Source organism: Vulpes lagopus, chromosome 12 (genome assembly GCF_018345385.1).
Source record: "Vulpes lagopus strain Blue_001 chromosome 12, ASM1834538v1, whole genome shotgun sequence".
Taxonomy (NCBI): Eukaryota; Metazoa; Chordata; class Mammalia; order Carnivora; family Canidae; genus Vulpes; species Vulpes lagopus.
The window spans coordinates 23,148,372-23,175,839 of record NC_054835.1 but is presented as its reverse complement, the minus strand read 5'-3'; the positions used below and the strand labels follow the sequence as shown (position 1 = coordinate 23,175,839).

The window sequence follows — 27,468 nt, the reverse complement described above, 5'->3', positions numbered from 1 at the left end:
GAGGAGAAGAATCCAGAGGCACACAGTAAAGAATTGTGAATTCAGGAGATCTACAGAGTTGAATGATAGAATCTTTGTTCTGAGAGGGTGGTTACTGGGGGTAGGACCAGTGCTTACTAGTCACTTCATTATGAAGCTATGGGAATCGTTCAGGTGATGGAATTGGATGACAAGGGCCTTTTCCTGCCATTCTGTATTAGCAGCTCCGGGGGCGGGGGTGGGGGGGGGGTGGGGGAGAGGAGATGAAGAACTAGCTTTGTGTTTTTTTTTTTTTTTTTAATGCTGGAGGTTTTTTTTTTTTTTTTAATTTTTATTTATTTATGATAGTCACACACAGAGAGAGAGAGAGGCAGAGACACAGGCAGAGGGAGAAGCAGGCTCCATGCAGGGAGCCTGATGTGGGACTCGATCCCGGGTCTCCAGGATCGCGCCCTGGGTCAAAGGCAGGCGCCAAACCGCTGCGCCACCCAGGGATCCCGAAGAACTAGCTTTGTATAGAAAGTTACACTGTCGAACGGTTCCAAGATTTCTGTTGTCAGGTTTCCAGAGTGAGTTGCCCAGGATAGCAGTTGGTTGTGTCACTGACTTCCTTTCCCCCCATCTTGTTATTAGGACCTCAGCCTGTGTCCTGTCAGCTTTGTACTCTTTCTTTTCCCGCAGGCTTGCTACTTTTTCAATTCCCTAACATTTAGGGATCTCGTATTTCACCGTGCCTGAGGTAGGCAGTTGCTGTACCCTTGATATTGGATACCTTTCTGAACTATTACACTGCAGCAGATCATTAGGTCCCCACAATTATATTACAGGACAGATCCTGGTAACTGTACCAGTGGAGACAGACTGACTTCGTGTGCCCTTATGCAGCTCTGGGGGTGTTGTGCGGCCAAGTGCTGTGAGGCAGGCTGAGCCTCACCCTGTGCCAGTTCTGCATCTGAACATGAAAGTGGCTCGTTAAAGATTAAACGGACAGCCTGGTCCTTCTGGCCCCAGGATGGAATGATCCCCACCATGGCGACAGCCTTTGTTTCCCAGGAGAGGCCATTTTATACAGGAGGTTTGTGCTTCCAAATGTTACAGGGAGCCTGCGTTGGCTGATGCTGCGGTGATAAGTTGGCATTTGGGTACTCTGAAGACATATGAGCTATATAGCATCCCATGGTTTGAATTTCTGGGCAAAACTGCCTCATCAGGAACTCAAAAGCCTCTACTTTGAACCTGTACCTTTGGGGAGGTTTTATCCTTTGTTTTATTTGACTATTCTGTTGAATCAAGTGAACTTTAATTTTCACAGCCATAAAAATTCCATTAAGCCCTTTCTACTGCATCCCAGGTGTGAAAATGTCTCTGTATAACGACTGTGGGTGACAGCTGAAATCTTTAAGAGTAGTTAGGATAATTGTCTCTGGAGGCTTGAAGAAAATAACGGTCCAATTGACAAAATAAATACAGTTTAGTTCTTGTGGGTAAGGGGACTTATGTCTAAGACCTACGAGACTACTATTCATTTTGGTGGTCTTTAAAACAAAACTTCATTTTTGAACAGTGCTCAGGGAACATAGCTGTATGACCGGGCTCTCAAAATATCCAAGGCCCACCTGCATCAGAATCACATGGGAGAGGGAGATTCTTATTGAAAATTCTGATTCTTTTTTTTTTTTTTTTTAAGATTTTATTTATCTATTCATAGAGACAGAGAGAGAAAGGGGCAGAGGCACAGGCAGAGGGAGAAGCAGGCTCCATGCAAGGGAGCCCGACATGGGACTCCATCCAGGGTCTCCAGGATCACACCCCAGGCTGCAGGCGGTGCTAAACCACTGCGCCACCAGGGCTGCCCGAAAATTCTGATTCTGAGGCCTCTTTCCACTTGCATTAATCCAGAATGTCTGAGGGACTGGGATGGGAAATAATCATTTTCAATAAGCACCCCTGTTGATTGTTAAGTACCCCAGAGTGGATTCTCCAGTATCCTAAAATTTACTTCATTTTTCATGTTTAATTTCTGTGATTTATTAGATGCTAGATGTTTGGTTGATACTCATTTGTCTTTTTTGAAGAGGAGGTGCTCTATTTTTTTTTTTTTTAAGTTGTAAGATCCTAGAACTCCAAAGATTAGAATTTGGTAATGTCCCTATTCTCAACAAGGTGAGATAGCCAGCCACTGGTTCCTTCCTGGAAACTTTGATTTATCAATTCCACCCTTCTAAGTAAGAAAAAGGATATGGGTATAAATAAGATTAATTTTGCTAAAAAGAATAAATGTGCAGTATCATTTAGGATGTTGGGGAGGGGAAAATAGGTAAAAGGGCACTGTTAGGAAAGAATGAGAAAGGGAAAAGATAAGTTCATGAACAGTAAAAAATTTAAAACTAATCCAATTTTAAATTACCAAGTAATATTTGACTATGTAGTCCTTGCTAAAACAAAACAAAACAAAATTTCAAATACTCAATAAAACTAAAAATACCTTCTTGATTTACTGCCCCCACTGTAGTTCCCTTCTGGCATGTGTATCTTTTTGTATTTGGTAATTTTCCATGGATTTGGAAGACTAAAGGATCCTGAGATGTGAGCATTTTTATTTTTCTTTTGACACCTATTTGCTGTTTATAATGTTAGATCTCCTGCAGGAAAAAAAAATGTGGCCTATAAATGGGATTATGTATTCCTGTTCAAGAAAAACAGTGAGTATGTGTGTGTGCAAATTTTATACACACACTGAATATCTCTTGTGACCACCCATAAAATGGACCTTTAGATGGTGAATAACTTGTCTGAGTTTTTTTTTTTTTTAAGATTTTATTTATTCATGAGAGACACAGAGAGAGGCAGAGACACAGGCAGAGGGAGAAGCAGGCTCCCCTTGGGGAGCCCGATGTGGCACTAGATCCGAGGTCTCCAGGATCAGGCCGTGGGCTGAAGGCAGGCGCCCAACCGCTGAGCCACCCAGGCGCCCCACTTGGGTGAGTTTTAAGATAATGGATTGAGAGAACTTACTAAGCACAAAGCCAAATTATTTTTATTTTTCATATTGTCTCATTGTTTTCATATAACCTCATAAAACTTCAAGTGCCTGAAGTCATTTGTTCAGATTTAGCCTCCCTTTTTTTTTTTTTTTTAAAGATTTTTTTTATCCATTCACAAGAGAAACAGAGAGAGAGAGGCAGGCTCTATGCAGGGAGCCCAATGTGGGACTGGATCCTGGGTCTCTAGGATCACACCCTGGGCTGAAGGCAGCGCCAAACTACTCAGCTACCCAGGCTGCCCAGATTTAGCCTCTTTTTTTTTTTTTTTTTTTTAAAGATTTATGCAGGGAGCCCGACATGGGACTTGATCCCAGGTCTCCAGGATCACATCCCGGGCTGAAGGCGGTACTAAACCGCTGAGCTACCGGGGCTGCCCTAACCTCTTTTTAAAGCCCTAAACCAGTGTAATCCTCAGCCTTTCCATCCTAAAGGAAGGAACTGGATTGGGGTATGGCTATATTTTGGGGAAACAGATGGGAACTGTATACAATCCCAAACAGGGAAACGATAGTCTCCTCACCTGCTAAATGGTGTTTATTTTAGCAGGATCAGGAAAATCTGATGCTTCTGGTCCTTGTGTTGCTCTTTGTGTAATTCGTATTTACTTCCTGGGCACAGTACCATATGAATTTTCTCTTCCTTATTTAAAGTTTACTAATACATAGAATGCACCAGAAGCTTCTAACAATAATGTGTTTTTCAAAAGATGTTTCCTATTTGTCCATACTGTATGCATCGAGGGTTGCGCCATATTAGAATGTTTGTGACTTATCATCAACTACAGAAATATTTTTTAAAGTGTGGTCCATGAGATAATGGTTGCCAACTGCTATAAAGATGCTTTTATCATTTGAAAAGAACTAATTAACACATACTGTAGGAAAACTTCTTTAAACACTGCCATTTCCTGAAAAGGAAAACACTGAAAGGAAATAAAAGAGGGGACATTTTATAAAACCTTATAAAACTTAGTGTGGCTATCCTCCTGGAATAATGTAATTAAGGGATATTAAGCCAGTTGGATAAATAACTTTTTTTTAAAATTAGCCCCTTGAAAGGAATAGAATTAAAGAGCATAGTTTTTAAACCCAAATTCTGACGGCCTGCATGTAATTAACCTAATAACATTTATTAAGTGACAAGTGGGGTTGGCCCCGAATTCCAGAGTTCCTTCCATGTGGACCTGCCTCGAAGGACAGACAGGGCTAGGAACGCCCATGCTGTAGAAGAGCTGATGGTTGTGGGAAGTTTTGAGCAGAGAACAGAAGGCTCTGATATGAAGTTTAGTTTCTTTCTTCTCAAATGGAGAAAAAAAACCACCACAGAAAGCAAGGACTTCATCTTTTGTATTCTTTATATAGCACCAAAGTCCATTCTAGCTGGTCAGGGCAAATTCAATAATAATTAATAGTGGTTGATGAGCCAGTCATTCTAGAATTGATTTTTTAATAAGCTGTCCAATAAATAAGAATTGACAGAGATTTAGGGATTTTTCTTTTAAAAGCAAGTGTTAATACGGTTTTCGCAGACTCTTGGATTCCTTGAGCATCCGGTAGGTGTGATGTGGGTAATGTAGCTTTAGCTGTGTGTGGCAGCTTATTAAAGTCTTCAGTTACTTACTTCCTTACTTACTTATTTATTCATGAGAGAGAGAGGCAGAGACACAGGCAGAGGGAGAAGCAGGCTCCATGCAGGGGGCCTGATGTGCGACTGGATCCCAGGACCATCATGGACCAGGACATCATGCCCTGGGCCAAAGGCAGGTGCCCAACGGCTGAGCCACCCAGGCATCCCTAGCTACTTCTTTCTTTTTTCTTTTTCTTTTATTTTTATTTTTTATTTTTTTGCTACTTCTTTCTTAATTAGAGATTCTGCATTGTCTAAGGAAATAGAGAGGTTAGAGATGGTCTGCTGGAGAAAAAAAGAACGGTAAGCCTGGTTAAAGCTGACAAAAACTCACTCTGATGATTTGATCAGCTAGCAATGACTGGGCAAGTTCCCCATTTCCTCTGGCCCAGATGTTCTAATTTGTAAATGCAAAGTGACTTCTTTATCAGCCTCTGGGGGCAAATATTCAGGGCTGTGAACCTGCTGCCACCTTCAGTAATCTTGCTGTCCTGAGCCCCCCAGGCTGTTCTCAAATGAAATTTCAGAAAGTGACCACTGGAGCCTTCCAGGTAATGGCTCCAGGGGCAGCTGAGCGACCAGCAGAAGGGGAATGATATATGTGCCCCCAGTTATCAGCACTCGATTAAAAAAAAATCAGTGGGGCGCCTCTGCTTTTCTGGGTTGCAGTGGTTGGCTGAGGCTGGGTTGTTTGGGAAATAGGAGTTTTGCCTTGCATGAGTCAGCACTGCCCTCGGTAAACTGCCTGCTCTGTTGCAATCTTGCTTACCAAAGATACGTCGTCCCCAGGCGGCACCATTCACTGCCTGAAAGCTGCTGCTGTTGGGTCCTGAGATGAGCTCATCTGAAATGGCTCCAAGGACCTCAGCGGCAAGAACTGGAGGCACCTTGCTCTCTGCTGTGGTAATGTTTTGAAACAGGCAAAATCAGGTAACCCCAGACTGTTTTCTCTTAGTTGCATTAGCTAGACTAATGCTACAGGAGGACCTGGGAAAATCCTTTCTTTTCAGAAGTTAGGTAACGCCTTAGCAATGTGGGTATCCTAAAGTCAGTCCCTCAGCCCTTTGGAGGGGGCCTTAGGGGTGAAAAGTTTCATTTCATTTGGCACCTAGATGTGGTTTTATTTTTATTTTTATTTTTTTTAAAGATTTTATTCATTTATTCATGATAGACACAGAAAGAGAGAGGCAGAGACAGAAGGAGAAGCAGGCTCCTTGCAGGGAGCCCGATGTGGGACTTGATCCCGGGGCTCCAGGATCACGCCCTGAGCCAAAGGCAGACACCCAACTGCTGAGCCACCCAAGCATCCCTGGATGTGGTTTTATTTTTTTTTTTTATTTTTATTTTTCCTGGATGTGGTTTTAGACTTAAGTAGACCACTTGTCAGAAACCTTAGAGAAGACAAACATGTCAGGTTTACAGCTTTATCCGGCTTTTGCTCTTGTATTTTCTGTCCTTTCTGTGTCTGGGGTGAAGTAGTTTAGTCAAACTAAACCATTATTAAGGAAAGAGAGAGAAGCGAATATATATTACTACCTGTCTGATCATTGGGAATACTGAATTGTAGGGAACACTGTCTTACCAGTGAGTTTCTGTATTTCTCTCCGAATTGCTGTGAAGAACCTCCCCTCATCCCTGGTTCAGACTGCTGCTCCATCTCCTCCTGCTCTTTACTTCTAAACTTTTTATCACTTAAGTCTCGCTGCTAGGTATTTGCCTCACTCAGAATTTGCTTCTGCTTCAAATGGCTCAGGTTCTCTTTCACCCTAGGCCATTACACGAGCTACCTGTCTCTAAAACACCCTGTTCCACTTCACCTAGCCATCTGGCGTCAGCCTGGAAGTCACTTCTTCCATGAGGTCCCTTCTTATTCACCAAGACTGGATGAGTACTCAGGAGAACAGTGTATTTACTCTGATCATAGGGTATGTGGAGAATCAGCGCCTGTTTTGTTAGAATGATAGATGCCATGTTGCTTGGCACATAGTTGGTTCTCAGGGTAGAATGAGGAAGAACCTATACTGTACTTCTTCAACTCTGATCCTCTTATCAACCCTTTGTTATTTTGGCTTCTACCCATATTACCTTACTCATGTTTTCCTAAAGATCACGAGTAAACTCTGGGTTACCAAACCCAGTGTTGTGGCTTCGGCCTCTACCTTACTTAATCTTGGCCTGGCATGTGGCACTATTGGGCCGTTCTTTTTTTTTTTCCCCCAGTGACCTTCTTCATTTGACTTTGAGGTTACCTTGTCTCAGAATTTCCAGAGTGTCCTTCTGTTATTTCTTTGCATTCTCTTTTTGGCTATCCCATACATGTTGAGATGCTTCAATGCTTGACATTGGGCATCTTTCCACTCTTCCCCTGCCCACCCTCTCTTACCCTAAGGATATCAAATAGGCCCATAAATTCAGCTGTCCTCAGTATGTCTTAGCAGCAGAGCTGTCTCTCCCAAGCTTTAGATCCTTATCTCCACCTAAATACACTTATCCAACTTGGCAAACCTACAAGAGTGGTCAAAAGGCATTTTATTTTATTTATTTTATTTTATTTTATTTTATTTTATTATTTTTTAAAAGATTTTTATTATTTACTCATGACAGACACACACACACACACACACACACAGAAAGAGAGAGAGGGAGAGATAGAGAGAGAGAGGCAGAGGGAGAAGCAGGCTCCATGCAGGAAACCCGACATGGGACTCAATCCGGGTCTCCAGGATCATACCCTGGGCTGAAGACAGCGCTAAACCGCTGGGCCACCGGAGCTGCCCAAAAGACATTTTTTATTTTATTTTATTTTTTTATAATTTTTTTAAATTTATTTATGATAGTCACACACACACACACACACACACACACAGAGAAAGAGAGAGAGGCAGAGACACAGGCAGAGGGAGAAGCAGGCTCCATGCACCGGGAGCCTGACGTGGGACTCAATCCTGGGTCTCCAGGATTGCGCCCTGGGCCAAAGGCAGGCGCCAAACTGCTGCGCCACCCAGGGATCCCCCCAAAAGGCATTTTATTTTTTTTTTTTTATTTTTTTTATTTTTTTTTTAAAAAGAAGTTTATTTTTTTTTATTTATGATAGTCACAGAGAGAGAGAGAGGCAGAGACACAGGCAGAGGGAGAAGCAGGCTCCATGCACCGGGAGCCCGACGTGGGACTCAATCCTGGGTCTCCAGGATTGCGCCCTGGGCCAAAGGCAGGCGCCAAACTGCTGCGCCACCCAGGGATCCCCCCAAAAGGCATTTTAAATGGCATATGTTATCTCCCCTACTCAGTATCAGTCAGCTACCTACCTATCGCTATAGGTTTGAACTCTGTTAATTATAGCCACCAGATCTTCCTGTCCATTCTGTTTATGCCTCACATCACCTAAAAATGCTAAATCCATGGTTGCTAAGTGCTTTTGATGATATTATTGGAATACTGTTGATATGTGGCTTTTTTTTCATTTCCATTGTATTGCCTTAATTTACTAGAGATAAACTAGACATTTTGTTTAACCAGCCCAGTGGCTCAGAATTTAGTGTGTGAATACTTTGAGGAAGGTCCTACATTCTTCAACAATTACAGGTAACCATTCCCCCAGATGTTACATTTAAAGATTAAAGATGTTACATTTTACCCGTTTTGCCTTCAGGAATTTGATTGTAACTTATCAAATTTTTAAGTTGAAACCCTTATCAAATTTTTTTAAAAGACTTTATTTTTTATATTTTAAAGTAACCTTGGGCATCCCCAGTGGCTCAGTGGTTTAGTGCCACCTTCAGCTGAGGGCCTGGTCCTGGAGACCCGGGATCGAGTCTCGCGTCGGGCTCCTTGCATGGAGCCTGCTTCTCCCTCTGCCTGTGTCTCTGCCTCCCTCTCTCTCTCTCTCTCTCTCTCTCTCTCTCTGTGACTATCATAAATTAAAAAATAAATAAATAAATAAAGTAACCTTTACCCCAAAAGTGGGGCTTGAACTCACGATTTTGAGATTAAGATTTGCATGCTCTACTGACTGAGCCAGTCAGGCCAAGCCCCCAATCAAATCTTGACCGAATTTTTGGCCACTGCACCGTAAGTCTTTCTCTGCTTCTGTCTCCTCCACATTGTTGCTCAAGTTCTCTTTCCAAAGGCCCAAATCAGTCTTCTCATTCTCCGGTTTTCAGAGTGCCACTGGTTTCCTGTTTCCTACTTAGCTTGATAGGTTAAAGCCCTTCACAATGTGACCTTGTCCTACCTGTTACTGTTACCTGTTTCATCTCTCTCCTTTCCCCAATCATTTCTCTTCTCTCCATCCTCACCAGACTTCTCTCATTTTCCCAGTCCCTGGTTATAGCATATTGTTCTATGACTCTGTCTCTTCCTAGTGGCCTCCCCCATTCTGACTTGCAAAGTACTCATTCCACAGGAGATTTACTAGTCCATATGTGAAACTTTCCCTGCTTTCCTCAAGTAGAGTTTTTCCTCCTTATTTGGACTTCCACAGCACTGTTTTATCTAACAGACTGTTCCTTCACTGAACCTGTTCCCTGGCTTAGAGCCTGACACCATCAGACAGCGGCTGAAGTGCATCTCCAGGGTCAAACCAGTAGTCCAAACATCTTTATTAGTTTTGGCAGTATTAGAAAATTCATAAGTTCTCTTGTTTGTTGGCATGTTTTTATTTCCTATTTGATGAACTTGAGTCCATGGTGCTATTTCACATATGTTACCTGAAACCGTCAGGTAACCATTCAGAATTGATTTGAAGACTTAATTGGGCTTGCTGAAACTTAGTTCTACAATGTCACCTAATATTTTTATAATACTTCACAAAATTATTTCACTTGGGTCATTTTTTAAAAAGATTTTATTTATTCACGAGAGACACAGAGAGAGAGAGGCAGAGACACACGCAGAGGGAGAAGCAGGCTCCATGCAGGGAGCCTGATGTGGGACTCGATCCCTGGTCTCCAGGATCACGCCCTGGGCCCAAGGCAGCGCTAAACCACTGAGGGCTGCCCTACTTGGGTCATTTTGACACCTACAATACTGTTTTTGGGTAGGATTTATTTCTATTTTATTGGTGATTATAAAGTTCCTTTTGACATTGAAACATACACTCAGGTAAGGCTTCAGAGAGACGATATGTTTTTACATTGCATTGAGCAACTGGTTTGTCTCTTTGTAGTTAAATATACCCTATTGGGTCCTACAGAGAAGGTGCCTTTGCTCAATGGGCAAGTGCTAAAGATCTTGCCTTTTACAAGGTCACTTTACCATGGGGGTAGGAGGAGTACCTAGTACAGAAAGGCCTTGACTGTGGTTAGAAAACTTGGTTGAAATTAATGGTGTGCCCACTCCAACCTCACGTTTTTCTATTGTGCTTCAAATGTCTAGAATTTAACAAAAACCTATTTCAATATTGGAGTGTCAAACCAGGTGGATGAGTTAGCACAAGATAGCTGAGTGTTAAGAATCCAAAAGGCTTCATAGTAATTTCAGTAAATAATTACATTTGTAGGGTAATAAACTTTTGTGGTGCTTACATGCCATATTTGGGACAGTGTGGAATTGGATTATGGAAAGATGAACGAACCATAAGGGCTAGGAAATAATCTCTGTTAGATACTGACGAGTGGCATCCAATTTTTGTCATTTTCCCCCCACTCCCGCGTCCCTAATACTTGAGAGGATAAAAATGATTAAAAAGTTTAAAAATAAGTCCTATCATTATAAGTTAAAAAAAACCAGGAATGATTTTAGCCTACAGAAGGAAAAGCTAAGGGATGGCTTGATTACCATCTTCTAGTGTAAGAATAGTTTTTGCCAGGGGGATTTTGATTAATTGTTCTTCCTGTACTTGAAAGATTTAAGAGGAAATGAGCTTAAATTGAAGGAGGAGTAATTGTAATGAATATGACAAAGTTTCTTGATCATCAGAGCTGGAAAACAATTGAATGATGGCTAAAAATGAGTTGAATTTCTGACTATTTCAGTTATCTACTACTGTGTAGCAAATCACCCTAAAACTTTTAGTGGCTTTAAATTACAACCATTTTATTGCTCATGATTCTGTGAGTTATAATCCAGGGAAGAAAGACATATCGCTTTGCTCCATGTGATTTCATTGGACTGGGGGCTCCAACATGGCTTCTTCACTCACATACGTGAGTCTCTGGGCTGTTGGCTGAGGCATCTTGGTTCTCCATGAGGCTTGACTCTCTTGGTCTTTTATCATTCATTAATCAACAACATTGGGCTCCTTTTACGGGTGGTTGGTTTCCCGGGTAGCCATAATGGCAGCTGTAGCGTCTCTTAAGGCCCAGGCCTGGGAGTCCTACATCATCACTTGCCTCATTCATTTGGTTAAAGTAAGTCACAAATGTAGCCCATGTCCAAGGGGAAGGGACACAGATTCTACTTCTGGAAGTGGCAAAAGGCCATAGAGTATGGTTGAGATTGTTGTAACCAGTAATTTATTGTGACCAGTAGTTTATCACACCAACTTTAGGGGTTTTTAATGAGATACTAATTGATACATGTTTATTGAGTGGATAGTTTAGGCATATGATTTTCAAACTTGGCTGCATATCAGAGTCACCTGGGAGCTTTTTACAAGCATGAATCCATGTTAATCATTATCTCCTGGGGGCTGTTGGCACATTTGAGACACTCTATGTCCTTTCTCTCAGGTGACAGTAAAATGAGGATGGGATTGGGGAAGGGAACAAGACTAATCCTGATATATGTAATATAAAAATAGGCATGCTGGTCTCCTCTTGCTTCCAGGCCTGGCTGAACCCTCTGCCTGGCATGTTCTCCCCTCTAGTCGGCTTGGGTTAAGTTTGTCTCCTTCAATCAGCACATCATTAAAGAATATTTTTGATGCCTCACATTTTTTCTTCTAGTTTCTAGCACTTTTCCCCTCATAGCATTTTTCAGTTTATAATTTTTATAATACATAACATTTGTGTGATTATTTGATACACAGTAGACAAAAATATGTCTGCTTTGCTTTCTGGTATCTAACACCGTACCTGCCTCATAAAAGGCACTCAGTATTTGTTGAATGAATAAGTGGTTGATTGAATGCATGAACGAATGAAGTGACTTGAATTCAGTTTTAAAAGGTGGTTAGAATTGTGGACAGGTGGCACAAATGAATGGGAAATTTGTGGTTCTGAAGTGGAGGTGTATGGCTCAAACTGCTTGGAGTAATTTTAGAAGATGGAAGGAGCTGGTTTGGGAAGAGATGAAGGGTTTGGTTTTGAGTGTATTCACTGTGCGAAATTCGAGGTATGGGTATCTAGCAAGCATTTAGAAACGAGGTGCTGCAACTGAAGGGTGGGATTGATTCCAGATATATTTAGATTTGGAGTTCTCTGACTAAAGACTGTGGAATCTATTCAACAAATACTGAGCTCCCACTGTGTGCCAGACAACTGTGTTATAGGGCAGGCGAGCAGAAGTCTGGCTGATAAGGAGCCAGCTTGGTGAAAAGAGCTGTGGAGAATGTTCAGGCTGGAAAGGAACCACAATGTGCAGACCTTGGAGCAACAAATAGTCTTTTTACTTTTGAGGAACTGAAAGGGGGACTGCCAAGGGATTAGAGTGAGATGAATGGGGGTAGGGGACAGTATGAGGTAAAGCCAGAGAAGAAGATGGTGGCCTTTGTGGGCTATATGGGGAGTCTAAGCTTTAATGAAAAAGCATGATGGGAAGCCACTGCAGGAGAATAACAAGCACTGGAAGGTTATCTTGACTACTGTATGGAGAAAAGAGAGTGGCAAAGAGGGGATCAGTTAGGAGGTGTTTGCTCTAGTTCTTGAGAAAGATAATGGCACATAGGGCAGGGTATGGCAATGTATATGGTGAGAATGGGATATTTGTGGGTAGCTTTCTTTTCATTTTTTGAGAAAGCGGGGGTGCACGCGTGAGCAGGAAGAGGGGCAGAGTGAGAGCGAGAATCCTAAGTGGGCTCCATGTCCAGTCTGGAGCCCAATGAAGGGCTTAATCCTACGACTCTGAAATCATGACCTGAGCTGAAATCAAGAGTCAGACACTTGACTGAGCCACCCAGGTGCCCCTTGATTTTAAAAGAACCAGTAGAATTCACTGGAGAAGGAAGGAGTGGTAAGTACAGAGCCCTAGTGGAATAGAGAGCAAAGGAGGAGCCAGGGAAGGACAGGGAGAAATGTTGGTCTTTGAAATCAAAGGACAGTTGAGTTACTGCAGTTTTCAGTGGAAATGGAAGGGGAAGAGTGAGCCTGTGGGAAGAACATGGGTAGGTCGCTGGTGTCTGGGGCTGCAGGGAAGTCAGGAAGGTGGAGCATTTAGGATAAAACCCTGCATTCAGCCATCAGATCTCTGGTGACCTTGGAGAAAGGACTTTCAGTGAAGTGGAGTAGAGTGAACAAGCAAAGCGTGTGACCTGCAGGGGAAGCAGGGTACTGCTGCTTTGTGGGGGAAGTAGGGAACCAAAGAGAAGGGGAAACGAGGCTTAGGGCTCACTTTCACAGACCTGCACAGAGAAGCACGTGTGTGGAGGCTGATTTGTAAAAATGGTGACAGCAGACTGTGTCTGCTGAGCACCTACTCTGTGTCAGGCGCCATGCTAGGAGCCCTCCTGAGCCTATTCTATTTATCTTTGTTTCTAAACCGGTTGCCTAATAGTGTAGTGACCTCCAAAATGAAATACCAGATTCTAAGGGTCTGGAAGATGTTACTTTGGGGTATGGGAAGGAAATATCAGAACTATATTTTTCCATATTTTTATCTTACTCTCTGAAATTTTTTAGTGCTGTATTTTATTTTTATTTTTAGCTTCTGGCTTTGTTGTATTTTAGATAGAACACAGTATATTTGTACAGTGGCACTTGCCTAATTTGCTATTACATATAGATATATTGGAGATGTGCTAATTTTAACTGATAGTCAGAAATGGTACTCTACACTGGTCAAGTGAATAGAGGGGAGTATTTGGGATGGAAAGAAAAGAAACGCCAGAAAGGAGGAGAGGAAACTAACATGCTAAGTAGTCTGTACATTGCTTTAAACCTGTTCAAAAGGGCAGCCCTGGTGGCCCAGTGGTTTAGTGTCGCCTTCAGCCCAGGGTGTGATCCTGGAGACCCAGGATTGAGTCCCATGTCAGGCTCCCTGCATGGAGTCTGCTTCTCCCTCTGCCTGTGTCTCTGACTCTCTCTCTCTCTCTCTCTCTCGCTCTCGCTCTCGCTCTCTGTGTCTGTCATGAATAAATAAATAAATAAAATCTTAAAAAAAACCTGTTCAAAACGAGGCAGCACTGCTTCCCCGTTTTACACACACACAAGAAACTTGCCCAAATTCATACAGTTAAAGTGGTAGAACTGGAATGTAAGACCAGGTCTGTTTTGCTTGAAAGCCTCATGACCTCACTTAATCGCCCCCTTCCCATCTGCTTGATGCTCTTTTATATTTTCCCATTTAATTCTCTCATATGAAAATACCCATTTTGCAGTTGAGGAATCGGAGGTAAAGTTGAACCGGTTATTTTGTGGTCCCATATCTCATGTAGGGCATCAGCTGGATGCCTGATTCCAGTATTCCCATGGTACCACTCCTGCCTCAAAAGAAACAGTTGGAACCCAGTTGACTACTTTGGTAAAGTAGGTGAGGAGGTTTCTGGTTACTTGACAAAGGAGTGAAGTGGAGGAGAGGGGCAGGGCTTAGACAAAGCAGAATACAGTAATAACTTAGTTCCTACTTTTTTTTTTAAGATTTTATTAAAAAGAAAAAAGATTTTATTTATTTATTCATGAAAGACACAGAAAGAGGGGCAGAGACACAGGCAGAGGAAGAAGCAGGCTCCATGAAGGCAGCCCAACGTGGGACTCAAACCCGGGGCTCCAGGATCACGCCCTGGGCCCAAGGCAGGCGCCAAACCGCTGAGCCATCCAGGGATTCCCTAGTTCCTACTTTTTAAGCACTTAGTGTTGTTAAGGGCTTGTGTTAATTACCTCATTTAGGATCTCCATTCTACAGAAGCTCAAGTGAAGATCAGGGAAGTCCAGCACATTGACCGAGGTCGCACAGAAAGACTGTGGGTTCTGTCTAACTCCAGGCCCCACATCCTAACCCCTGCATGATACTGCCCTTTGGAAAGCCGCTGTGCAGACATCAACTAAAGATGAATAAAAGACTTCTGAGCCCGGTGGTGGCTAGGTCCCAGTTGGATGAATTTGTTGAGCATCCAGTAAATAAAGTCTTCTGACGTTTCTGTAATACTTGGTAGCTCAGGTGTGGAGAGGTTGGGGAGTTAGAGGAGAAGAAAACCATAGAATGAAAGTTCAGTAAATCAAAAGAGTTCCATAAATCCTGCCTCAAGGTGTAGGACTAGTGAATTGCAATGGATTGTTGTTAAAGAAAGTTGTGTTTGAAATTCATTTTTATAATAAATGTTGTGGTTCTGTTTGATGCAAGGTATATCAGGATATGTTGGAAAGAATGCAAAGATGATAAGATGGGATCTTTGACCTCCAGAAGATCAGGGAGGCAGATAAAGTGCTTTTGCCATGTGCATGATTGAAGGGTATGGAGAGGTGGAAGGTGAAGAAGCATAGTAAAGTGATACTGTTACAAACTGGCTTGTAGATTGAGGGTGGCAGTAGGTGGGGCTAGCCCGGTGGATGTCCTCTATTTTCTCAGGAAGACCCCACAGGGTTTTGGTCAGTGTGTTTTAGTTCTGGTTCTCAGGTCACAAAATTTGTTTTGTTACCTGGAAATGATCAGTCTTTTGGGGACAACCCTGTATTCAGATTTGAGCTCAGTATGGAGTGAGTTTGTTAATCCAGAGTGAAGGAGTCCTTTCCTATTGACAGGATTCTGGATTTTGCTAGGGTATTGCTTTTCTATTTCAAGAGATCTGAGAAATGAAATTTAGTATCAGCTTGCTTGGTAGCATAGAATCATATAATAGAGTAGTTTGTGGGGGGAAGTTAGAAAAAAACTAAGATTATCGATTGCCTACTATATGCTCGTTATTGTACTAAGTGCTTTTGCATACAGTAGGACATTTAATTCTCCCAGTGGGCCAATTATCCCCAGTTTACAAATGAGGAGACCAAGGCTCTGTCCTAGCTGGTAAGAAGATAACTGAGATTGGAACCAACTCCCTCCCGATTCTAAGAGCCTATACCCCTAACTGCTACTACATGCAGTTCCCACTTAAGCTTCATGAAAGAACCTTGTCCTATCGCAGAGAAGATGATGCGGTTGTAGTATTTCTCTGCAGTATTTCTCTGCCTTGGGTGATTCTGGAGTCAAAATTGCTCCTTTCTATTTTTTTCTAGATTTTTCTAAGTTTGTAGATCACACTTTGATGTGGTGATCACACTTTTTTTAAAAAAGTAATTTCTGAAATTTTAAAGTAATTTCAACATGGGGCTCCAAACTCACAACCTCAAGATCAAGAGCTGCGTGCTCTACTGACTGAGCCAACCAGGAGCCCCAATCATGTCCTTTGTTTAAATATGTTCATACCATCACCCAAGCCCTTTTATTCCCCTGTCTTCTTGCTTTTAGTTAGAAAGACATTGCATCTCTTTGGAGAGACTTTAAATATCTGCACACATTGATTTTGCATTAACTTTATTTATTTTTATTTTTTTAAAGATTTATTTATTTATTTATGATAGAGAGAGAGAGAGAGAGAGGCAGAGACACAGGAGGAGGGAGAAGCAGACTCCATGCCAGGAGCCCGACGTAGGACTCGATCCCCGGACTCCAGGATCGTGCCCTGGGCCAAAGGCAGGCGCTAAACCGCTGAGCCACCCAGGGATCCCTGCATTAACTTTATTATCTTAATTTTATGGGTTATGAGATTCCTCCAAGCTCCTGTCACCCTCCTTCCTTCCCCCTTTCCTTCTCCATTGGATTTAAACTCAAATTCTAAATCTGACTTCGGAATACTTGTCTGGCTCTAATCCAGTTACCAATTTAGCCATGGCTCTATGGATTGCTACCTATTGTTACTGCTGTGCCTCCCTTCATCTCCCTTCTATCTCAGATCAAATCCAGTTACTGTACCTATACCTGTATGTCCTTCATTTCCTACACGGGTATCCTTGTTTCTGTTGTGTTTTTGGCTTGGAATGTCATTCCTCCTATGAAGCCACCTTGTCTGATCCCTCACTGGGAGTAATCACTTCTTCCTCTGGGTCTCATAGTAGAAAATTCTCTTTTATGGCTTCTTTATGGCAATACACTTTCTACTGTGTATTTCAGTGGTTTATGTACATGCCTTTATGTCTCCTACTAGACTGTAACCTCATTGAGCAGATTTATCTGATTGACCTTTGTATCTCCTCTAGTGTCTGGTTCAGTTCTCTCTGCACATAGTAGGCATCCGGTGTCTGTTGGATAACTAGATGAATGGATAAGCAGAATTTAAAATGTAAATGTCTGCTCATTGATTTGGATTCCCCTGCTTCTTTGCTCTTCTTCTTCTTTTCTCATTTCTTTTTCTTTTCTGTTCAACGTGCTGGGTTTTCCCTTGCACTGACTCACCCAACTTGTCTTCACCACTCCCTTTTCTTACCCAAATTTTGCCTCATTCTTTCAGCATTAACAGTCACTGTGGGAAGGCCACAAGCTGCTGGTCAGATTTTCTCCATCCTTTTGTGGCTTTATTCTGTCCAGGAATCTTATGACCAGCATGAGAACCGAGTGGTGATTACATTAAGATCTTAATAAAAAGACTATGTGTAAAGAGAACAGTCCTTAAGGTTTGTTATTTTGCCTTCAGTGGAAAACTTTCTGATCCACATTTCAAGGGAAAGGGAACAGAATCCTTGGGTACTTGAGAGATAGATCAAGGCATATATTCACACTGTAGATTGTGGCACCCCAGAGGCGTCTTATTTGACCAAAGAAATAAAGCTGGAAGCCACAGAAGCTTCCTCTAAGTCTTAGTGTTGAATCCTGGAATTTTTTTCAACAGCTGGAAGACGCATTAGAGATTTGTGTCATTCTACCTTCCTATTTTCCAGCTGAGAAAACAGACCCAAGGGGGCTAACTGATGTGTCCATAAAAACTGGGATATTCTCTGCCCAGCATTTACTCCCTACACTGAACATAGCTTGTGGTGGGGGAACTACACAAGCTCTTTGAAAGTCATGGAAATTTCACTTCAAGTGGGGGGGCTCTGGGTCTCTAAAACCCTAAAACTGGAAAGCTTTTGCTGACAGGTGGACTCTGGTTGGTAGCTGGTTGGATGAGGTGGCAGTGTTCACCAGAAGGGCCCTTTTCTAACTCTTGTGATCACTTTGGGTGGTTCCCTTCCTGGGATATGCTCCGTGAGGAATTCTGGCTGCTAGAAATCAGTTCCTTCTACTTTTGCAAAGGGGCCCATGTTTAATAATAAAAGCATTTGCAATCTTCCTTGCTCTTTTCCCCAGCCCCCATATTTCAAGTTCTGTTTCAGGCTTAATTTTCTTATCTCAGTACGTATTTGTGTAAAGTTTTTATTACATAGGTCAGACGTAGGTCAGGCTTAATTTTCTTATCTCAGTACGTATTTGTGTAAAGTTTTTATTACATAGGTCAGACATATGGTCAGTAGGACCATAAGAGAGACAAAGTGGCTTAGAAGCTCATGATTGGTTTTTGGTGCTCTTTAGGTGAATCTTTTTTACCTGACTCGTAGAATAATGTATTTTACTGTCTGTGAAATAGTGCTCAGTGAACCGGTTGTTGGCAGGTATGAAAGATTACCTATTTTGTGGCTAGGCAGCAGCAGTGTAAATAGATCAGCCCGCCCAGTACAGGAAGTCAAGTGCAAACAGGATGTGCTTGTCTTTACTGTAACTTTGTGTGTCTGTTTTGAAACTTGGTGTGGTTAAAAAGTTACGACAGTATTTGAGCTTGATGGAAGATGTCTCTGTTTCTGGTTTGAAAAGGAGCTAAGACAACTAGGCCTTTACTGTTCCTTTCCTTTATACAGGTGTACATCTTCCTTTTAGGGATCTGGCCGTTCTTCCTGGAGCAGGATGGTTTTTCCTCACTTGGACCATATTGCATCCATGTACTTTATAGAGCAAAACCCTTGAATTGCCTGCTGCTCTGTTACTTTTGGTAGAAGAGGGATCCAAGCTGTGCTTGGCTATTTATTTCTTAATAACAATAGGAAATCTTAGTTTGTAATTCACCAGCCTTTTAAATTACAGGTTTCTTTTGTTGGATTCCAGGATTTCTTTCTTTTTTTTTTTTCTTTTTTTAAAGATCTTATTTATTTATTCATGACAGAAACAGAGAGAGAGGCAGAGACACAGTCAGAGGGAGAAGCAGGCTCTATACAGGGAGCTCGATGTGGGACTTGATCCTGGGTCTCCAGGATCACACCCCGGGCTGAAGGCAGCACTAAACCACTGGGCCACTGGGGATGCCCGATTCCAGGATTTCTAACACACCTTTTGAGTATTTCCTGAGTGTAGTAGTTTGCAAATTACCCTGGGGCTGTGTTAGTCTTTGAGTTGAAAATTTCCTTGAGTTTGGAGGCTAGATCTAATGCTAACTGTTGAATTGTTTTACCCTCTAGGCAAGTTTCTGGAGAAGAGATTTTTTTTTTAATTAATTAATTAATTTATTTATGATAGTCATACACACACACAGAGAGAGAGAGAGAGGCAGAGACACAGGCAGAGGGAGAAGCAGGCTCCATGCACCGGGAGCCTGATGTGGGATTCAACCCCGGGTCTCCAGGATCGCGCCCTGGGCCAAAGGCAGGCGCCAAACCGCTGAGCCACCCAGGGATCCCTGGAGAAGAGATTAAATAACAGTTTGGTTTTTGTTGGTGGTGGTGTCACTCAACCAGTAAACAGTCTTAGAACCCGTATTTTCTGAATCTCTCTTCTCATTCCTCATTGCTTCCCACTGCTGAAATCTGCTTTAATTATGTTCATCACCAGGCTGGATTGAAAAACTGGTGTGAAATAATCTTGAGATCTGTGTAGATTACCATAACCACTTGAGCTATTCCAGAACAGGTCCATTCTGATGGTGTCCAGCTATAAACTAATGAATATGGAGCTGGTGAAAGTCTGGGTAATGTTTTTTGTGCAATTCATATCCTTGCCACATTGCAGACTATCCTTCTGCTTTGTAGTTCCAGGAGCAAATGGGTAAAGTAGCACATTTTAGCATCGATGAGAACAGCATTACAGTATCAGCACTATGACATTTTGATATAGGCACATGTTTCTTCTCTTGAACCTGTCAAGGAGCGGTGAATATGAGCCAGTCTGCTCTTTATTGTGGGATATACTTAGCAAAGAATAAAACTCAAAGACCAGGTCAAGCACAGGTGTTCTTCCCAAGGAGAGAATATGATGAGAATTTGAAGGTTTTTTTTGTGGTATGAGGTGAACCAAAAATCTCCATTTCTTCTTCTTGGGATAGATAGTGGGGAATATCAAATCCTAGCAGAAACAGTAAACATTTCAGAAAGTCAGCATAATTTTCAGATTGAGATCAGACTTCAAACCAAGCCAAAGGTCTGTGGGAAGAACGGGGTGGTTGGTCTAGATTTATTTTGAATTCATCACAAAATCCCACTTGACTTCAGTGCAGCAAGGCAGTTATGGAGCACCAGGAGGGGCCAGAGGTGTATGTGTTCAGATCTCTGAATCTGGCGGACAAGAGGGTTGAGGATCTAAGGGAGAAAGTCTAAACTGGCTTCACTGTGGGAAAAGTAACAAATTTACCGGCATTGCGATAGAATTGGGAATAAAAGTAACAGCCTAGGCTGCACGGAGGCCAAACCACCTCAGAACCCCTCCCCCCACTTCCCCAGTTCTCCTGGGATTATTAAATTAAGAGCTGGTGGGAGGAGCCTGGAGTCCTTTCTTCAGTTCTTGTAGGTTCATTAGAAAATTACGTTGAAGGGCTCCTGCGTGACTCAGTCGCTTAAGCGACTGAGATCAGCTCAGGTCATGATCCCAGGATCCTGGGATCAGGTCCCATGGCAGATTCCCTGCTCAGCAGGGAGTCTGCTTCTCCCTCTGCCACTCTTCCAGCTCGAGTGCATGCTCCTATGTGTACACACTCTCTCTCTCAAATAAATAAATCCTTTTTTTTTAAAATTTTTAATTTTTTTAAATTTTTATTTATTTATGATAGTCACACAGAGAGAGAGAGAGAGGCAGAGACACAGGCAGAGGGAGAAGCAGGCTCCATGCACCGGGAGCCCGATGTGGGATTCGATCCCGGGTCTCCAGGATCGCGCCCTGGGCCAAAGGCAGCGGCTAAACCGCTGCGCCACCCAGGGATCCCAAATAAATAAATCCTTAAAAAAAAACTATATTGAGCCTGATGTAAAGGTATCAGCAGGTCTTTACATAAGTAGACAGGGGATACAGCAGATAAATTTTGTCACTTTAAAGAACCTTGAAGAAGGTTTTCCTTGAATTATTTGTAGCCAGCTTTTACTGAGTGCCTGTTAGGTGCTAGGCTCTGGAGAAATGCTTGACATGCATTATTTTAATCCTTTCTATTATCCTTTAAATGTAGCAGGTTCTATTATTTTTGAGGAAAATAAGGTTTTAAGGGATTAGATGACACCAGAGTCTAGAGTCCTCTTTGAGTCCACACTGCGTACATTTGGCTGCAGTAACTTTTGTGCAGTCCACTTCTGAAAGGCAAGCTGCATAATTTTGACCCTAGACAGAACTCATGTCCTGGAGCGCTGCCTTTCCCTGGGGCATTAGCTGTACCAGAAATCCACTATTTGAATCCCTGGCTTTGTTAACCATTGTTTTGTGTGTGTGTTTATTTTTCAGGGAATTTTGTTTTTAAGTAATCTCCACATCCAGTATAGGGCTCGAACCTACAACCCAGAGATCTAGAGCCCCACACACTGAGGCAGCCAGGCGCCCCTCGTTAACACTGGTTACCCAGTAGTCTATCACTGTGATAGTAGCTGGAGAAAGCAACTGCTTGGGTCCTGAAAAGCCTACCTGGTAAATCCTGTTTTCTGCACTAAGAGCACAGGCTTTTTATTCTTGATGAGCTTTGTCATCAGTTTTGATGGAAGAAGGATCCTGTGGTAATTAAACTGCAGGTCCGTTTATTCTGTTTTCAGCTTGTTTGAAGACTGTACTCTGAACTGCTTTCTCTCCTGATTGACTCGCCCTTTGGGGCAGAATGCCTGGGCTGAAATTAAATGTGTAGGTTTCTCTGCTGCAGTGTTCAATCTGTCATCTCTCCTGAACGCCACACTAAGAAGCAGCCATTTAATTGGTCAGACCCCGAGGGTGAGATTTTGGCACAAGTCCATTGGTTAGAATTACTTTTCCCTGAACTTCATAGCAGATGCTGAGGTCCCTCTGCAGATATTTGTCACAGACTAGTTGAAACCAGGGAGTTTTCAAGAACATTTATAACTTGTGATTATTGTGTATGTTTTTCACTTGTTTACAACAGTTATCACTTCAGGAAAAGAGCTCATTTATTACTAGCGGAAAGTGAAACCTCTCTCCTTTCTCCTTCTTCTTATTGTCGTTTTAACACTTTATGTTCCAATACCCTCTGCTGTGGTTTCTTCTTGTCTTGAGCTTCTCCTTCTCCATGGATGGGCTGTGCTTCTCAGCAGCCACAGGCAAAGCTCTGCTTAGACCTGGGTATATTTGGTAGAGCTTCTTCAATTTTTTTTTTGTTGTTAAGATTTTATTTATTTATTCATGAGAGACACACACACACACACACAGAGAGAGAGAGAGAGAGAGAGAGAGAGAGAGGCAGAGACACAGGCAGAGGGAGAAGCAGGCTCCATGCAGGGAGCCCGACATGGGACTTGATCCCGGGTCTCCAGGATCATGCCCTCGGCTGAAGGTGGCACTAAACGCTGAGCCACCCGGGATGCCCAAGCCTCTTTGATTTCTAGCATTTCTTTTCTCTTATTTTACTTCTCCATGTGTTGTTTTCATTTTAATTTGTATTCTTTGCAAAATGTATTTATTCTGAACCAAAGCCACTGGGAGGTAACTGATAACTTCTTTTTGCCTTTCCTTGTAGGGGGGAGATGGACATGGCCAGATCTTGTTCATCTTCGAGGCTGTCCCTTTCTGGCTTTCTAATGCTGTTGTAACTGATAATTTTAACATTTTTCTGTTACTTTTAGAAATTCAGTCTGCTAACCATTCTTGCTTTTCAAGTCATCTTAGCAGACACTTAAAAGCTTACCTTCACCAAGTGTGAGGTAGGCATGTTCCTATCCATTTTTTTCCTCAAGATACTGCTATGGTTATTTGGGTTTAAAACTCTTAAATTTGGGGCAGCCCCAGTGGCACAGTGGTTTGGCGCCGCCTGCAGCCCAGGGTGTGGTCCTGGATACCCAGGATGAGTCCCATGTCGGCCTCTCAGCATGGAGCCTGCTTCTCCCTCTGCCTGTGTCTCTGCCTCTCTCTCTCTCTCTGTCTCTGTTTCTCTCATGAATAAATAAAATATTTTAAAAACTCTTAAATTTGTTTGTCACCCTGGAATCCTGATTGTGGAGTTTTCAAGTGTGAATTTGTCCTTCCCCCCCCCGCCCCCCTCTATTGCTGTTACCACTAGTAAGACTTCAACAAATGCATGGTGATTGCATTTATCTGGCACTAAGTCTAGAAAAGAAGCTGTACACTCCTGTTTCATTCCCTTACCATGGGAGACACCTGCATTATACACATTGTTAGCCCATTGATTAAATCCAGTGCTGCTAGCTTACTTACTCCCTCAGAATGAAATCAACTATGTGGTGCGGGGCCCTTGCCTGGTTTGTTTTCTCAGAGTCATGGTACCTGGAAGAGGGCTTGGCTGAAAGTAGCACTAACCAGACAGATGAATGAATTAAAGTTACCTGGAGGTGTACGAGATGCTGGAAGAGTACAGACAGGGTCAGAGGAGGTTTTCCTGAGGAAATAAGTGCTGCGCAAGGAGGTCAAGACCAAGGGAATAGGTTGCAAGAGGTACCTGAAAATCAGAATAAGCTTGGGATTTGAGGGGCAGAAAGAGCAACAGTGGAGATGGAGCTAAGAGCCAGGAGGGTGAAGCTCTGAGCACTGATGATTTGCTTTCATCATTATTTAATGGGTACCAGTGAAAACACTTCTTAAAAGGAGAGCATTAGGTAGTTGAGACAATTAAGTCAAGAACTCCTCCTCACTGGAAAAGAGGTAGACAAGAATAGAAGCCAGAACCTTTTCTTTCTTTTATTTTCATTTTTATTTCTTTTAAGATTTTATTTGTTTATTAATGAGAGATACAGAGAGAGAGGCAGAGAGAGAAGCAGGCTTCATGCAGGGAGCCTGATGTGGGACTCGATCCCCGGTCTCCAGGATCACGTCCTGGGCCAAAGGCAGGTAGGCACCAAACCGCTGAGCCACCCACGCGTCCCTCTTCTTCTTCTTTTTTTTAAAGATTTATTTATTTATTCATGAGAGACCCAGAAAGAGAGAGAGAGGCAGAGACATAAGCAGAGGGGAGGGAGAGAGAGAGGCAGAGACATAAGCAGAGGGGAGGGAGAAGCAGGCTCTTTGTAGGAGCCTGATATGGGACTCCATCCCGGGATCACGACCTGAGCGGAAGGCAGCCAGCGAACCGCTAAGCCACCCAGGCGTCCCCTGAAACCTCTTCAATATGGGGATTAATACTTATCTTTAGAAAGTTGGGGATCTATTCGCAGCATGGGTACCCTGAAGTTGTAGTAGATTGGAAATGCAGATGATTTACTGGATGTCTAAGTTAAAATTCTGGATTCCCAGGGATAACTTTTTGTTTTTTTTTTAAGATTTATTTATTCATAAGACACAAACAGAGAGGCAGAGACAGAAGCAAGCTCCATGCAAAGAGCCTGATATGGGACTCAAACCCAGGAATCTGGGATCATGCCCTGAGCCAAAGGCAGGCGCTCAACCGCTGAGCCACTCAGGCATCCCATCAGGGATGACTTTTTGTCTGCTATACCTTTTACAAGGTTCCCAAGCGTTGAAAGGTAGATTTCCATGGTCTCTCCTGCAGGCAGCTCATTTTGCTTTTTCTCTGGAGCACAAAGCACACAGGCCCTGAGTTACTAGTGCTCTGGGGAGAGAGTTGGGGATGGTGAAAGCATCCCTCTCTTTCCACAGGACCACAAGGTAATTATCTTATAGCTGTGTGACCCCAATCCAGTTAGCCAACCCTGAGGGCCCAGCCTCTGTGTTTACAAAAGGAACATTTTAATTCTGATGTTTCCAGGATTATTGTATTAAAATAGACAATAGATGCAGATAAAACCACTCGCTTGGCATGTTTTAGGTGTTTCATAGTTTTTTTTTGTTTTTTGTTTTTGTTTTTTTACTTTTCCTTAAAAAATAATATTTTCTAGGATCATGTGAGACGGGACTTCTGAACCCCTGAGTCTGAATACATTCTATTTCCCCCATTTCTACCCTTGAAATAACAGCACAGGGAATTCTCTCACCTAAAGCTTTGATCCTTTATATTAAAGTCTACCTTGGGAACTGGAGTCCTAGTATCTTTGAAGTCTGACATCTCCGTGTGAATGGAGGCTCTGGGAGCCGGTTTGGAGAGAGGCAAAACATTTAAATCATTAGCCCCATGCCTTATTATAATGCCTATCATTTGCTGAATTTCCAGTACTATCTTCTCTTTATATAATGTTAGAAAGCTCGTTAAGGTATGCTCCCTCTTTTTATTTTTTATTTATTTTTTTAAAGATTTTATTTATTCATGAGAGAGAGAGGGAGGGAGGCAGAGGGAGAAACAGGCTCCATGCAGGGAGCCCGACGTGGGACTCGATCCCGGGTCTCCAGGATCATGCCCCGGGCCGCAGGCAGCGCTCAACGCGCTAAACCGCTGCACCACTGGGGCTGCTCCTATGCTCCCTCTTTCTACTGAGCCACCTACTGTGTGTCCAGCCTATGAGGTTTAGGTTAGTTTATTCCTGTTCCACTGATGCTCAGAGAGGCCACTTTCTCAGGCTCATTCAGTTACTTGGTGTTAGAGCCAGGATTTAAGATCCTGTCTGAGTCTAAAACCAAAGTAAAACATCGTTGGGAATTGTTTTTAGACCTCTTTTTTTTTTTTTTTTTAAGATTTTTAATTTATTCATTCATTTGAGACAGAGAGAGAGGCAGAGACACAGGTAGAGGGAGAAGCAGGCTCCATGCAGGATCACGCCCCGGGCCGAAGGCGGTGCTAAACTGCTGAGCCACCCGGGCTGCCCTAGACAAATTTTCTTTATTTTTATTATTTTTTTAAAGACTCTATTTATTAATTTGAGAGAGCATCCGAGAGAGACCAGGAGCAGAGGGGAGAGGTAGAAGCACATACCCGGCTAAGCAGGGAGCCAAACCTGGGAATCGATCCCAGGACCCTGAGATCATGACCAGAACTGAAGGCAGACACTTAACCGACTGAGCCACCCAGGTGCCCCATAGGAAATTCTTATCTAGGAAATACACATTATCCACTACCTAAGTCCTAAGAACTGCTTCGGAGGCTGTAAAATGTCTATTAGGATTTAAAGCCTTTGGAAATGTTTTCCTCTGCTGTGATCCAGCCTTTGTGAAAGATCCCTTGTTTATGTCCAGTGGGGCTGCTGATCTGAATTCAATCAGGTCTTGGATTCTAGGGTTCCACAACATTCCTGTCTTCTCTGTGACTTAGCTGTTCAGAATTCTTTATTCTAAAATAAATGTCTCAGAAACGACTTCAACATCACAAAGAACATGCTTCACTGTTGCAGGCGCAGCACGAGACTAGTACACTGTGGTGTATTCTGGCTTGCTTCCTTGCGGAGTAACAGTTGCCCTATTTCACGTTCATTGTGTTGTCACCAGCATTTTAAATCTTCCCCAGGCAGGGTGGGCACTGTAGGCAGGTTTACTAGAAAATTCTAATTGCAACTCAGAGATTCTGTTTTAAATTAAAGCATTTTGAGGGATTTTAAGTTTCCTTTCAAACTTATTTAAAAAAAAAAACAACAACAACTTATTTTTTGAAAAGTAAGCAGCCTTCCAAGTTGAGAGATGATTTTAAATTTCGGGTGAGTTTTCAAGATAAGGATTGATTCTTGATTGTGTGGCTGATATGATCAGCTGTGCCAGACCCCCCCATGCAGCCCAGTCCCTTAGGTGGTAGGAAATTCAAGCTTGGGGTGACCAGAGAGAGAAAGAATGAGAGGCATGTTGGGCTTTCCAGCCAGTAGTCACTACTGAAGACTTAGACTGTCACCATTTTATAGTTTAATGATAATTTTTTTAATGTGTTATTTATCGATTACTTACTATAGGTTATGAATATTATTTTTCATCTCTACACTTGCCTCCCAACAGGGAGGGATTATCCCTTTTATACAGTTGAGGAAACAGACTCAAAAAGCTGAAGTGACCCCTCCAAAGTTACCCAACCTTTGTTTTTTATAAAGGACTTTTTTCATAGTCCCTTTATGTCACTGTAAATGTTGACAAAATGCTTTGGGCCCTAAGGGGAGATAACTAGTACTTGCCTCATTGGCTGTATTGATAAAATACTTGAATGTTCCTCTGACCTCCGTTTGTTCATTCCACCAATTTGGGTGCCTGCTGCAAGGTGGCACTGTGCTAGATGTGGATTAAAAAGCAAAGACAGATGAGGTCCCTGCCCTTGGAGGTTCCAGTCTGCAGGTAGAGACAGGCTGTAAACAGACATTTATAATGACAGATTATGGCAGTCCCCAGGAGGGTAGTGGAAAGGACAAGGAGGGAGCCTGTGACTGAGGGGGATTCCTCTTATGTGGGTGGCATAGGAGTTGCACCTGAATAATGGCATGAATAATGGCATGAATAATGG

The 27,468-nt window shown here is 42.6% G+C and overlaps 1 protein-coding gene across 6 annotated transcripts in view; it reads left to right on the top strand.

Annotated features, from left to right (window-relative positions):
* The window catches only part of RFFL (ring finger and FYVE like domain containing E3 ubiquitin protein ligase), a 72,485-nt gene that overhangs the window by 15,640 nt on the left and 29,377 nt on the right, over nucleotides 1–27,468 (top strand). The window contains exon 1 of one of the 6 annotated variants that reach the window (XM_041727015.1): nucleotides 5,433–5,579. The exons of the other annotated variants lie outside the window; for them this stretch is intronic. The gene's annotated coding sequence lies outside the window, so the exon portion shown is untranslated. Of the gene's footprint in view, nucleotides 1–5,432; nucleotides 5,580–27,468 lie in introns of those variants that run through there. 6 annotated transcript variants of the gene reach the window in all.